We start from the raw sequence: 15409 nt of genomic DNA on the forward strand, positions 1-15409 counted from the left end.
CCTTAGACTAGCATTTAAATGAGTGACTCTAGTTGTACCTGAAAGACTTGAGCACAGTGCTGGACTAGTTTACAATATGTCACATAACCCAATAATCAAAGTAAATATTACTAATGAAAAAAATCTAAGTTTCTTAAAAATGTATCAGATCTCAGTTTCTCAACTGCCTTAGCACCAATAACATTCTTTCTCAAACTCACCATGGTTTCTGTCTCAACCAAGCACAAAAACTATGCTCATCAGTTTCTCTAACATCACAGACTTTCATAGAAACATAGGCAGCACATCCTGTTCCCTTTATTAGACTTATCTAAAGACTTTCATATACTTTTTCATCAGAAGTTACTAACCAACCTCTTTTCTTTAGCAGCTGATCACTCGTCCTTCTTATAATTTCAAAGCTACCTTTCAAATAGGCAACAAGCTATAAAATGACAAAACAAATACTCATCATGTCTCTCTGTCTCTCTCAGTGTTCCTTATGGATCAGTCCTAGGACACTAATTGTTTAACATCTTTATAAATGATCTGCACATTGGAACCAAGTATGCCAGCATCATGCAATATGCAGATGACTGCCCTTATCTTCCTAGCTCCTAACATATCGTACCTTCACCAGGTCACTCAAGAGTCCTTCTCATTTATTGAGTCATGGTTACACACCTCCAATCTAATTCTAAATTCAATGAAAACCAAGTTAATGCTATACTTAAAAAAACAGTAAAAAACACAAAACAAACCTTTAGCATTAAATCAAAAGACAACACTACCATAAAAATATTATCACAGAGTAAATTGTTGGGCATTACTATAGATGAAAACCTAAATATTGAGCATCATATTCTTCAAGCCATTAAAGATACTCATGCAAAACTTGATGCACTTTATCAAGCTAGTTGGTATCTCTCAGAATCTGCTAGGAACACCATAGCTTCATCATGTCTTCTCCTAGCACCTCTTGATGCAGCTCTCATTCTTATTAAACTCCTGTACACACAACTCATTACTGAAAATTCTCCTTCTTTAAGCAGCATTCTCCACTACTACTCACCTACAAGTGATATGGTCTCAAGAAATAAATGTCTCCTAATTTCTAGCAAATCTAAAACCATGCCTGGTGACGCACTTTACTCAAGTTAAGTCACTAAACTGTGGAACAACATACCAGTTGAACTACAACAACTCGAAAAACTGAAACCCTTTAAAGCCAAACTCAAACAATACTTGTCCAATTCTTGGTTACATTCCTACTCAGCACATAATCATACCATCTCATCACTCTGTATATTCTTACAACCATCCTCTTTTCTACTTGTATATAGCCAACATGTGAGTTTCTGCCCCCTATTTTTTGCAGTTATAATCTGCATACCATCTGTTTTCTTTCTTTTGTTCATACCTGTGTATGTTTTTGGAAACTTTTTGCTTTTATTACAACCACTTTGGATAGTTTAAAAATTATAATCACATGCTATGTTTCTAATATTTTATGTTTTAATATGTAAACATAGAGCTTTCTCCTCAGACCTCCACTGAAATAGGGTTTTGCCCAGTCAGACTATTCTAGGCAACAAATCGAAATAAAATAAGTAATACAGGAATAAAAATGTACAAATATAGTATGTCTTTAAAATAATCTTGATATACATATCTACTGGAAGCAGAACATTTAAATATGAGGATTTGACAATTAAGTTTCTTGACGGCTGTTATGTTTTAGGTTTGACAAACAAACCTATTACCCATGGACCTATGAATGTTTATCTCATCTGCTTCACAGAATTGACTTTTTAGGAAACAGAGGTGTAAGATTTACAATGGCAGGCATTACAAACAAATGAAGTAAATGAAGAACATGATAACTTAAAAAAAAATTCACAGACCCAGCAAAACAAACGTATTTTGCACAAAGATTTATTTTATTTAATATTTGTTTACCTGGAAAGTCTGACTTGGAATGAAGCCAATTTTCAGCAGAAGCCTAGGGAGAAATGCTCTAGACACATGTTTTTGTAACATGGGAAGAAACCTACATGAAAACAAAAAAGACTTATAGGCTCCACACAGAAGGTACCCCACACCAGGGATCAAACTGGTGAACCTCTTGTTGTGAGATAAGAATGCACCACTGCACCACCCATATTTGAATAACTTTTCCAAAGGCTACAGACAGAGTTATCTACTCAGTAAATAGAAGCTTAAAACTATTTTTTAAGAAACCATTCTTCATCATTTTTGTCTTAAAAATAACAGTGAATACAAACAAATCTATTTCACACATATGACGATTTTAGAAACTGCTGATATTGATTAAATTTGATTGCATGCAATCATTATACTTATTAATGTTAAAAAATGCTGGAGACTTGTATTTGTATTTAGGCTGTGGAGTGTTCTTATTTTTTATTCTGCTGTGTTATTTTTCATTCTCAGTAAGATTTTCTGTAAAGAATTTAAAGCAAAAAAGTAACAGGCATATATAAAATAAATGCTAGAAATAGCACATCTGCATTTAGCTAGTTGGGAAAGAATGTAATCAAAATAACAGAAGTCACAATTCTAACTGATTTACATTTAACTAGTAGGTATAAATTATATGACAAGATTGTGTATCCAGCAGCAAATCTATTTTCATTGTGTGATGTATTCAGTTATAATTTACCAAATGTCACACTACGCATGAAACCTGTTTTTAGGAGGTCACTCTCACTAGTAAATGGTTTGCTTTTGATGGCCTATAAATGGCAACAACAGACACTAAATCACATGCACAATAGAAAACCTTATTTTTAACGGATGCCTTAATATTTAGGATAGTACAATTTAATAAAAATTAGAAGACTGACATTCTTACCAATAATACCTAATATGCTGTTTTTTTTAAATGTGCACTGTTTTTACCATTTTAACCTATATTTGCAGTTGTGAATATTGTTTATTGCACAGACTGATAATGCCATGCACTATGACAACAACTTTTAAAATAAACATCACAAGTTGCTGAGTAGCAGGAAACAAGATACATGTAAATTAATTTTACATATTCTGGGAAAAAGTGTAGTTAAGGAGAAATGTATTTATTAACAAAGTCAGCCAGTATTTTGTTTTTCTTATACATGTTCGGGATTTAAGAATTACGTGGGGTTTATAATGGCTTTCATTTTATTTTTCAGGTTTCAGAAGTGGGGGTTGGTGGCTTGAACACTCTAAATTGGATGTAGGTGCAATGTGTGTGCAAGTGATTGGTATGGATGAACTACCGTGGCAGGGTTAGCAACCTGGTGGTGTGAACTTTGTCTTGAAATGATTGTCACTGTTGAAGTGACACCCTGACCCATGTACACAATGGGAAAAAGGAGTTATGGATGGATGGATGGATGGATGGATGGATGGATGGATGGATGGATGGATTGGGGAGTCATAGATTCATGGAAAAGTAAAGATAAGACAATGAACAGGATTCAATAAACCTTATACAACTCTCTGAAACCATGTGTGTGTTGCATACATTCTACATATACAAATTACATTTAATAGTATTTAAGTCCCCACAAAATATGTGCCAAGTCATTCCACTGATCCAGCCAAACTTATGGCTTAAAAGCTAAGTCCTTTAGTATTTCAGTGTTGACCATTGGACAAAGTGTGACCAGGTATAGTAGCACACATACCATAAATCAATGCCAAATCTCACATTATTACTGATATTTCATAACTTCCCTTCTTCTTTGCTTGGTAATGTTCCTCTCTGCTTGCCATCATGCAAATGTGGTTAGCACGGTTATGAATTCTTGCACACTGGAAGTAAACTGCAATATCACAGTTTGGTGGTAAACCATTGCAACTGTTGCTGTAGGATCTTTGCAGAAATAGCAGGAGATTGGAAGGATGGTGCCAAATTCAACACAGAGAAGTGGACTGTGAAGGAGTCCAAAATCCGTGTTGCACTCCTGGTGAAGTGTTATAGCTGTAGGCTGTTCCAGGGGATCTATACTGGGTCTCAGTATAACGCTGAGGCTCGGAACAGCCTAGTCAAGGCTGTCTCTTTTGTGGCTGGCATACCACACACTGAGGAGCAGTGTAGGCAGCACTACATTGACCTTAAGAAGTGCAAATAGGCACAACTCAACCAGTGGCAGAGTTTTGAACTGCTAACATCTCCAAGTTGTATAATTATAAAGACCAAGAAACTTGAAGTGATATGTAGTGGTGTAGATAGCCACAACTGGTATGCATAATGCTTTCTTATTTATTTTTCCTCTCATTCCTTATTTTAGAACTGCAGGTGAAATCACAGCAATGAGAAAGTCATGCTGATAGACTGGAGTGACTCAGAGAGGTGAGGGGTACGTCTACAGCACAGATAACCCTGATTGTGGAAATGTATTTCAATTCAATAGATCAGCATCAAGTTCAAAATGCATATTTTAACAGTAACAGCAAGCATGCATGCTTTCTTCTGTCACTCCTGCTAATTGTATTAGACAAGTGTAATAGTGCATTCTGATTATGTGGATTAAATGTTCACAAGTAACATATAGATTCATATTCAACAAGTGTCATTTTTAAATTTGAATTACTTATTATTATTATTAATAATTATTATTTAAAGGATTACTTGCCACAATTCGCAATCATTTTGGGGGTTGTGAAAGCTCTAAAGCTATCATAATAATAAAAGAATATTTTTTTGTTATAAAGCATGAATGTGAAATATCTTGGTTTAATCATCTCTTTTCATTTCTTTCCACAGCCTACCCCATCTAATATATCACTCTATCTTTTTTTTTTTGTGGGGGGTACCTGGAATAACATCATTCTGATGTCATACCTTTCTACCAACAAACCAAATGCATTGGGCGGCACAGTGGTGCAGCGGTTAATGTTGTTACCTCACAGCAAGAGGTTCTCCGGTTCGATTCTCGGCTGGGGTGCCTTCTGTGTGGAGTTTGCATGTTCTCCCTGTGTTCGTGTGGGTTTCCTCCGGGTACTCCGGTTTCCTCCCACATTCCAAAGACATGCATCTGGAGCATTTCTCCCCGGGCCTCCACTGAAAACAGGCTCTGTGGAACCTAGTCGGACATTCCCGGTCAACAAATGTTAAATAAAAAAAAAAATAAAATAAAAAAAATTTCAATTCGGGGAGGCGGGCCACCTGCTGTGGCTCTGCCTGCCAACTACCCACCAGCTGCTGCAACAGAACCCAGCACCTCTGGGACACAACTTGGTAATACTGCCCCCACAATCCCTGCTCTCCCTGGTCCATCCTCATCATGTAACATTGCTGGTGGTGCTGTGGTACCCTCCCGCCTTGGAAGTACTGGTGGAGGCAATGATTATATCACCTGCCAAGAGGGATGGTGTGCGATCTAATAGAGACTGGCCTTGGTACCATATCAGCTGCCTGAATAATTGCTCATTAAAAAAATAGACTGCCACATGAAGCAGTCTCACAGGCAACTGAGGAAGGGGGTAGTGATGACAGTTCTGAGGATTAGGACTAGATTCTCATTGTTCCTAAGCTTGATGGGCACGTGCCTCTTATGTCTCCTACCTATCCAAAATTATGGTGTCCCACAACCTTTTTGTGTCCATCAGTGTGTCTTGTATGTTCTGTTTGTCTGTACCTGCTTTCTCACCTACCCTACCTATCTGGCCGTCACATTCCTGGGTCCTTTCCCCAACATTTTTCTATTTTTGAAATAGAAAAAAAAAATACATTAAAACATAAATAGAAAAATGAACACGTGCCCCCCCCAAAAAAAAAAAAATCTGTCAAAATACATAGCTCTTTCACATATGTTTCTTCTTGACACAATTGATTTGGTGCAATTGGCTACAAAACACGATTACATTGTTGTCACCCATATGTGTTGTGGGGACAGCCCAAGTTCATCAAATGTTGTCTATATCTACACATCATGTTGAAGAAGTGCATATCTGTGGTTCTTTTCTAATTCCCTCCTGCAAATTTCTGTATTGTTTTCCCTTTGTTTTTTCTCTGTTTGCCACCACATTTCACCACTTTCCTATCAACCCCATTTTCACATGTTAAATCTGGTCAAAACGTAGAATCACACACAACAAACATGGCCAGAAATGTCCCATAAAAAAGCCTTCAGTTTTTTTTCTTAATGCATTTGTGTGGAATTTGGCACTGCACATGCTAATGCTGAGCAGTGATGAATGGCTGCTCATGTACTATGGAATGTGTTGACATAAATCACTTAACTGAAGATTTTTCCCCCCATAGCATCAAGTGTTCAATTCCAGATGCCTCTCATTATTTCTTAGTGTCATGTAATATATCTATGATATTTTTAATCACCACAGCTTAACATTTGCCACAGTTATGTGTTCTAATAAAGAAATATTGAATACTGGTTAAAAAAGAATATTTGAAGTGTCATTCATCCTTACAGCTATGAGATATTTATCCAACCGTGTTTTGTTTATCATAAGTCTGTTGTCCCTCTCCTAACCCTTTTTCCTCCCTGTATCATCATTCATGCCACACAGTATAGCAGGTTAATAGTGATATTACTCCAGAACCATATCCATGAATGTTGCCTTACACCAAAACATTGTTATGTATATGTTCATCTCTCTTTGTATTCACCCCTCTTCACATGTGTGCATCTATTAGGCTGATGGATGTAAGGGTCATGTCATGGTATCTGCAGCCTGTCATTACTCTTCGGATGGGTAATACCAACATGTTACCTTGATCAAATAGGTTATCAGTACTCCTGTAGTGTTTAGGGTTTCAGAATGTACTGTAGGATTCCCTTTGTGTCATGTTCAGATGATGGTCAGATGTATAAACATACATTTGTGTCTTGTTGAGGCTTATAATCTAGCAGTAGGGGATGCTCTTAATGACTGTTTTCAGAGGGCTCTTTCCTGTATATCTGTTGCCTATCCATCTGTCTACCAATTCCCCTACAAAAGTATAATATGTCTGCCTATCAATTAACTGTAAGGAGGGTCACAGCTGACATAACTGCTAAAAGTCAATTTCCCACATGGCACCATTATATTTCAAATGTCCCAGATCATCTTTAAACAGATGTATATGGATGTATTAATTATTGCCTCATCTATCCTTATCTCATGCAATTCATGCTACAGAGCAGGACATATTCTGATTGAGAAGACATGTCATGCCAACACATCATTAGGGTGTTCATGAATGTGCCAGCACAGTACCTTCTATATCTTCTACAGCCCTGTGTCTGTCATCACTTCCTCTGTCTCATCAGAATGTACTGTAGTATTTTTAGTAGGATGATGAATGAAATATTCATCTAAGATGTTGTGGAAATCATTCTTAATGTGAAGAAGCATACTGCACACACACATTTCAGGAAATCTGGTCCTACTCAAATAACTAGCATATCTGCTGAGACATAATAATCATTTCAAAAGATGTACCGCCCCTTTCCATTTGTACAAAGCAGTACACACAGTTAACTTGTGATTTGCAGTGAGACCTGCAAAACAGCTACTAGTTGTATAAGTGTATTGAGGTAGGAATTACTTATACAATTTGGGGAAGACACATACTTTATTGTTGTCATTGATAATCACACTTTCTGTCCTACCTGCTCACATGCAATTTGTTAATGACATTCTCACTCCATTTGTTAAAAAAATATATATCATCTGTATTTGAACCCTGGCTTACCTGTGCTCTAACCAGGGTCTTACTGCTGGTACATCCTGTACCACAGAGAAAGTTAGGCAGAAGGTGTATTTTCCACACTCAGTCCTGTCCTGAGTGTTGACAACAGCACATTAGCACTGAGCATGTTTTGCACTATTACATTTTAAACTGTTTTCCTTAAGCAGAGAATCAGGTTTGCTTGGCACTTAACTCTTGCAAATGGGGAAGACAAATCCAACAGTTATTTAAACATTTGCCAATACATTGCAAATATAGACTACGGCATACACATCACACTAGTTGCCAGCAATTTCTCCTATGATATATTTTGCAAGCCTGATACATGAAACGTTCACAGCAATCAGATGTATTTAGCAGTTGACCCCAATAAGGTCAGTTACTGTATTTCCATATTTGTGCACAGTTTGGCAATGATCACCACTGGACACTCCTACTTCACAAGTCATAGGATCATACAATCAAAGGAAGTTACTAGGCTATTGGCTCTGAGGCACTTATAAGCCTAGCCAAGAGTCTAGCCCATGTTTAGACAAGTCAGCACCCAAAGCCCCTGTCCAGCAGGGACACAGGTGGAATCCCAGGGGTGTACTTTCTGTTTCCCATCCACTTATTCAGTTTGCACTTGAAAGGGGATAATGAGGTACTCTGCTTGATGTGGAGAGGGAGTCTATTCCACAGATGGGGGGAGCTTCTGGGACACAAATCTGTCCCGCCAACAAGTCCTACTGATGTCACAGACCAGGTTGAAGTCGCACGTGTGAGTTACTCGAGTGGAGTTTGACTTACAGATATGCAGCAGTCCCATCAAGGCGTGGGCTGAGATTGCTTTGTATGCCAGACAGAGGTTGCCTCCGAGGAGTCTGTATTAAGAGGGACAGGACTTTTAGCCTATCTGTGTAGGGTAGATGTTTGAGGCCCTGGAGTCTTCTGGTAAAGAACCTCTGTGGTCTCTCCAGCTGCTGCATGTATTTTGTGAGGTATATGCCGAAGTGGGCATTGTACTGAATAATTGGCCTTATAAGGGAAGAATACAGGGATGTTAAGACCTCCTTGTCCCTGAATGAGATAATCTTACTGATGAGTTGTGCCATATAGAAAGCTTTCCGTACAATGGAAGCAACACGATGGTCAAAAGTCAGGTTGCTATCAACCTGGGTGCCCAAATCCCTTACGACTAATTGCGTGCTTAAGACTTTGTTATTAATGTGATAATATGTGGGGATGTCACTCTCCCCAAAGGAGATGATGATGCATTTTTTGGCATTTAGCTTGAGGCCATGTTTCTTGCACCAGTCATTTGTTTGAGTGAGACCCTAGGGAATTGATGTCAGCACCCATCTTGCAGTCATCTGCAAACTTGGTCAGCCATAGCCCACTAGTTTTGGCCTGCACCTCAGAGAAGTATATCCTGAATAACAGAGGACCCAAGACCGATCCCTGGCGTACGCTGCTCCTTATGGGCCTACTTTGATTAGGTGGCTTCTATCAGTGAGCCAGTTTGCTACCCATCTGATAACATATGGATCGATACCTAGTTAAGAGAGCTTGTCTACTATGCCCATGTGGAGAATAGTGTTGAAGGCCTAGGCCAGGTCATGGTAGGTGGTGTGCCCGTCTTCCCCTCATCCATGGCTTTGGTGACTGTCTCAAAGAAGTCAATCAAATTTAGCAGACATGGCCTCCCCTTGACAAAGCCAAACTGTGTGAGATTGAGTATTTGGAGGTTGCCAATATCCCTGTTAATGAAGTCCATGATAATCCATTCCATGTCCTTCCATATCAGGCTAGTTAGTCTGATTGGTCTATAATTTCCAGGACCGGTGGATGCTCCACCTTTGTGTAAAGGAATGACAGTGGCTGTCCTCCACTCAGCTGAGACAAAGCTGGCATTCAGGCTTTGGCTGAATAGGGTGCCTAATGGTGCTGCAAGTTCATGCCTGAGTTTATGTAGGATGCAGCCTCGGATGTTATCGGGTCCCATGGAGGCTGCATTTTTTGCCTTTGAGAGAGCAGTGAAGACCTGTTCCCTAGAGATAAGAGAATGGGGGGCAGGTACTAGGGATGTCCTGATTTACTGATGGGGGGCAGAGGGGTGAAGTTTTCACTGAATCTGTCAGCCATTACGTTGGCTATATCTACAGCATTTGTGTATGTGGTGTCCTTGAACACCAGTTCTGAAAAGACCTGGGTGGTTCCTTTGAATTGCGCACATATGTGAAGAAGGCCTTATGATTGTCTCTAATGGATGTGGCCAATTTGGACTTGAAGTTGTCTATAAAGGATTTCACTAGTGCCCTTATTTGCTTGTTTAGGCTAAGGAGAGATTGCTTCCAGTTGGGCACCCGCTCATTCTTGGTCCTAGACAGCAATATTTTCCTTTGTTATATAGTTTATTTATTGCAGTTATCCACCAGACAGGTTTACTATTCCTTGCGGAGGACGATTTTGTCCTGTCAGGTATTCCTGATTCCATGCATCTATATAAGTGCTCGTATAGTACTTTGTTGTAGATTTGGACATTGGTGCCAGTTCCAACAGAGGGGGAGGGGGTATGAAGCTGTTTATACCATCCCGCAGGAAGTTGTAGTCAGCTTTGGAGAAGTTTTTTTGTTTGACCCTAGCTAGAGGGGGGGGTCAGAGGAGATGCTGACTTTGAAAGTGACCACTTTATGGTCGGATCTTACTAGGGAGGATGATACTGTAGGGGTGCTGTAGTGGTTACTCATGTTGGTTAATATCAAATCGAAGATATTATCACCTCTTTTGCAAGATGATCACCTCAAGTGCAAATTGAATTCCTGAAATTCAAATTATGCATGCATTAATACTTTGCCGTCTTCTGTGCAAATCAGCTTCTCTGTGATGTGTTTTGATGAACAGCTGTTCAGCAAGTGTAACTCTGGTTACTGGACTATATTCCTTCAGTACATGGAAATGCCTTCGTAAGCACAACAGAAGGGCAGTGACATGTGCACTTGACTGAACACATACTTTTTGATATTTATGTGTGGCGCGCAACAATTCACTTGCAAATGATGTGTCAGGACTTGGCCTATTTTCAAACAAACTCCAGTACTGCAGAGTATAACTGCATTGTTACATTTAGTATGGGTTTATAGTGACACTGGACACTGGTCATCCATGATCATAGCCCATGATATTGTCAATAACTTGTATTAATTTAGACATACTTTCATCTGAATGTGAAGATACAGTACATAACTCCATCATTACACTACTGCTGTTTCCAAAGTGAGTGTGTGTGTGTGTGTGTGTGTGTGTGTGTGTGTGTGTGTGTGTGTGTGTGTGTGTGATATCTACACAACATCCTGAGAAACAGATACATGTCTGTCTCACTTCTGCAGTATACTTTCATGACAGCTTCTTTCACCTAGATTACCAGGATTTTATTTATATATACTTTTGCAAACTGCGATCACACAATCATATAGCAAGTCCTGTCTTTGCACAAAAGTCTCATAACAGCAAACATTATCTGCGACACTATGATGATGTCATCCTTTATAAAGTGCACTGTAACACCATTAAAATCAGCCTTCTATGGTGGCATGAGCATTTAGTACTTTGTTCTCTAGCTTATATAATTAGATAGGTGGGGATTCTAATCTCACAGCAGTCAACTTGTCTGTGGGTGTGTGTGTTGTCAGGAAAGCTTGAGTACAGGTCCCACTAGCATCACTCAAGTAGCATTGAGATGATACTTTTACACTGTTATAGGACTTCATAGCAATTTCATACAGCCCACTCAACATTCTCTTCTCAGCATGCTCTGATGATGTCATCCTCTATAAAGGGCACTGTGACACAAGTAAAATCAAACTTCTGCATTGGTGTGAATATCACGTATTGTGTTCTCCAGATTGTGTAACTAGATAGGTAGGGGGTTCTAATCTCATAGCAGTCAACTTGTAGGTGTATGTGTGTGCAGTCAGAAGAGCATGAGTTCAGGTCCTGCTGCCCTCACTCAAGTAACATTTGGAAGATACTTTTACAGTACTGTATGACTCCACAGAACTTTCATGCAGCCCTCCCAACATTCTCTTTTCAGCATACACTGATGATGTCATCCTGTATAAAGTGCACTGTGACAGTATTAAAATCAGACTTCTGTGGTGGCATGACACTTAAGTACTGTGTTGTCTAGCTTATGTAATTAGATAGTGGTTCTAATCTCTAGCTCAGGTCATTAGAGAGGTAGTAGTTGCAATCTCACAGCAGTCAACTTGATTTTCTGTGTGTCTCTTCATTCAACTAGCAGACAATTTTACACTGGGATGTGAGTCTACATCTATGTTAGGCACTCCTCTCAAACACCTTCTTCTCAGTATGCATTGATATTGTCAGCTCTATAAAGTGAAATCTGACACTATTAAAAACTTCTGCAGTGGCACTAGGGTTAAGTACTGTACTCTACAGCTTGTGTAGCTACGTAGGTAGGGGTTATGATCTCACAGCAGTCAACTTGTGTGAGCATGTTCATTCAACAATCCATCTGGAGACAGTTTTGCACCAGGATGTGAGTCCACAGTTGTATCAGATAATCCTCATAAATATATTATTCTTAGCATACTCTGATTATGTCAGACCCTATAAAGTGCACTCTGACAATTTTAAAGTCAGACAACTGTGGTAGTACTAGTCTTACATTGTATGCAACATATCCTGTATACTTATATAGGTGTGGTGTTTGAATCTGATCTCAGTCAAACTGTGTGGTTGGTGGTATGTTATGATTATTGCATGATATTTTGCTCGAATCTGATCTCAGTCAACTTGTGTGTGTGTGTGGCTGGTAGTATATTATGATTATTATATGATGTTTTAAATCTCTTTTTATTTGGCTCCCTCTCAGGACAGCCTTTTACATAATGGCCTGAATTCACCATACCCCTTTTCCCTCTGTCCATATTACATCCTTTCTGTGGAACACTTAGGATGCCATCATCTGAAAGATACATGCACACATCATGAAGCAGGGACCCTCTCCATGACCCACAGCAAGCCATCTCCAGACCACTGGATGCTATTTCGGTCATGAGGTGGTGCAGTGCACGTCATGTATAGACAGAGGCAGTCTGTAATAAAATCAAACACATACACACATATACACATACCTGTACACATATACACACATACCCCCTACACACATACACACATACCTCTACACACATACACACACAACCCTACACACATACACACATACCCCTACACACAATACGCATATACCCCTACATACATATGCACATACCCATACACACATACCCTACACACATGCACACACACCCCTACACACATGGAAACATACCCCTACACACATACGCATATACCCCTACACACATACCCCTACACACACATATGCACATACCCATACACACATACCCTACACACATACGCATATAGCCCTACACACATACTACTACACTCATACACACATACCCCTACACACATATGCCCATACCCCTACACACATAGCCTACACACATTCCCCTACACACATACACACATAACCCTACATACATACATACATGCATACCCCTACACACACATGCACATACCCCTACACACATATACCCTACACACATACGTGCATGCCCCTAGACACATACACATATACACACACACCCCTACTATTTTACCTCCCCTAAAGATAGTGATTTGGGTGTAAATGGAATAATAATGCCTAGGATTTTATGTGTTCTTGGCCATTAGCCTAGTAATGTCTTATGACTCTCTGAACATTGCACATGTCAATGTTGTTGTCATCCACATGTGCTATGTTGAAGTGTAGATGTATTGTAGCCCTATAACAGTGTATTCCAATCTGTGATCTTAGCTACTGTATTGATGGCTGCTGCTGCCATTACATTTTCCTTCCATAACATTTATAGTAATATGGCTCCTGAGGACTGTTGACATAGGATGATGCTATGTATATTGCTGCCTGCTATGTATATTACTGCCTTACTAAGGCATGTGTTTATGCAGTGCATTATATCAACATTCTGCACAGTTCTCATTCAACCATCACAGTGACAGATGCAGCAGGGCACAGGTGTGCATGTGTATACCTAGCATCTGGAAATGTTATCTGATATACAGCAATATTACATCCATATTGATTACATGTTCATCCACATGGTGGAATGTTGTTATATACACAAACATATGACATATTGAGACTGACATGCAACCTTGGAGAACTCATTGTGTGCATTATTGCATTGCTGTTCACAAGGATTATACAGGTGTTCTCCAGCAGCATTGTGTGACTGTCAACATTTCTGTCATTAACTGTTTGCATAAACCACATCCACCTCAGCTGAAATGTGTTCATATATGGTGTCACATGTCATCTCCCACACATTTTCACTGATAAACATATAGGCATATGATGTAACTGATGTAATGATGTGAAACAGGCAGAGTTGTATGACTGTGTTAACAGTTCCACTGTGCCACATGTGATTCAGACCCAAGGTTTTATTTGGAGGTGATTTATAGCCTGAAGTCGAATTGTAGCATAGGTACTGCCATAGTGTGACTGTACTGCTTCATGGATGCACCACTGCAACACATCAGTATTACCACCTGATAGGTTGCATGAAGACATATGGCTGTATGCCATGATCATATGACACATATGTTGAGTTCTGATATGTATTTATGGAAGGTGCTATATGTATTGTTTGGTATGTGTACAATATCACAGTGACAGCTTCCTCATTCACTGACACTAGACTTTGCACTGCTGTACTTTCTGTGCATATGAGCAGAGTTGATGTTGATGCATTGCCATCAGTCTCACATAGTTCTGTAACATTCATTATAATGGATCGCTTCTTAATTCACACATCAATTGCAGATTCTTCAGACAATACCCATTGCTATTATATGTGGCAGATGCATGCAATACCCCGCTGTGTGTAGGGAATATCCTCATAATAGTGTGGTGTTTGTACATGTTGTTATCGATATGGCCAATACCTATGTCAGCCAGAGATGTTTTAGTCAAGTGTATTACATTTGGCACAGTGAGGTACCACACATCTGGTTGGCCATAAAGAGCTATTCCTTGTGATGCATACCCATTATGATTTGCAGTGCATACTTCCCTTCTAAGTATTCTAGTAGATGCATGTGTGATAAATCTTTCTGTGTTGCACCCAGTAAATATACAGCTCACTGACAACATTAATGGCATGGGTTTGATTCTTGCACGTGGGGATTGTGGCTTATGTGTCACGTAAACTTCTCAACTGGCCAGGATTACCTCTGATTTCAACTTTGGGTTTAACACTGTCCCTCTTAACCCCTCCAAAAAGTGGTAATTTTTGGGGATGAGGTTGTTGATTCCCATTATAGAATACTGACAATCATTACAGTTGTACATCTGTTACTGCAGAGCATGTATAATAAGTTACAATTATACATTCTATCAGTGCCACAGATTAATGGTCATGATAGTTTAAAGTGTCCATGATCATGTCTGTTTCTCTCTACATTTGTCCAGAAATTGGTTGCTATGTGTCCGTGACTGGTTGAGTGCTATGGTAACATGTCAGTCATATTCAAACAAGTCATTTTGCAGATCTTCAGAGCATGCACAAACCGCCTGTTGTATATACTGTCCTTGCTAAATGACCTCCCCAGTGAGCATGTTAGTTATGTTTCTATCACAACCATTCACCTTCACTGTCATGT

This window comes from Protopterus annectens, chromosome 1.part1 (genome assembly GCF_019279795.1).
Source record: "Protopterus annectens isolate FY-2018-M chromosome 1.part1, PAN1.0, whole genome shotgun sequence".
In the NCBI taxonomy this organism is placed as follows: Eukaryota; Metazoa; Chordata; order Ceratodontiformes; family Protopteridae; genus Protopterus; species Protopterus annectens.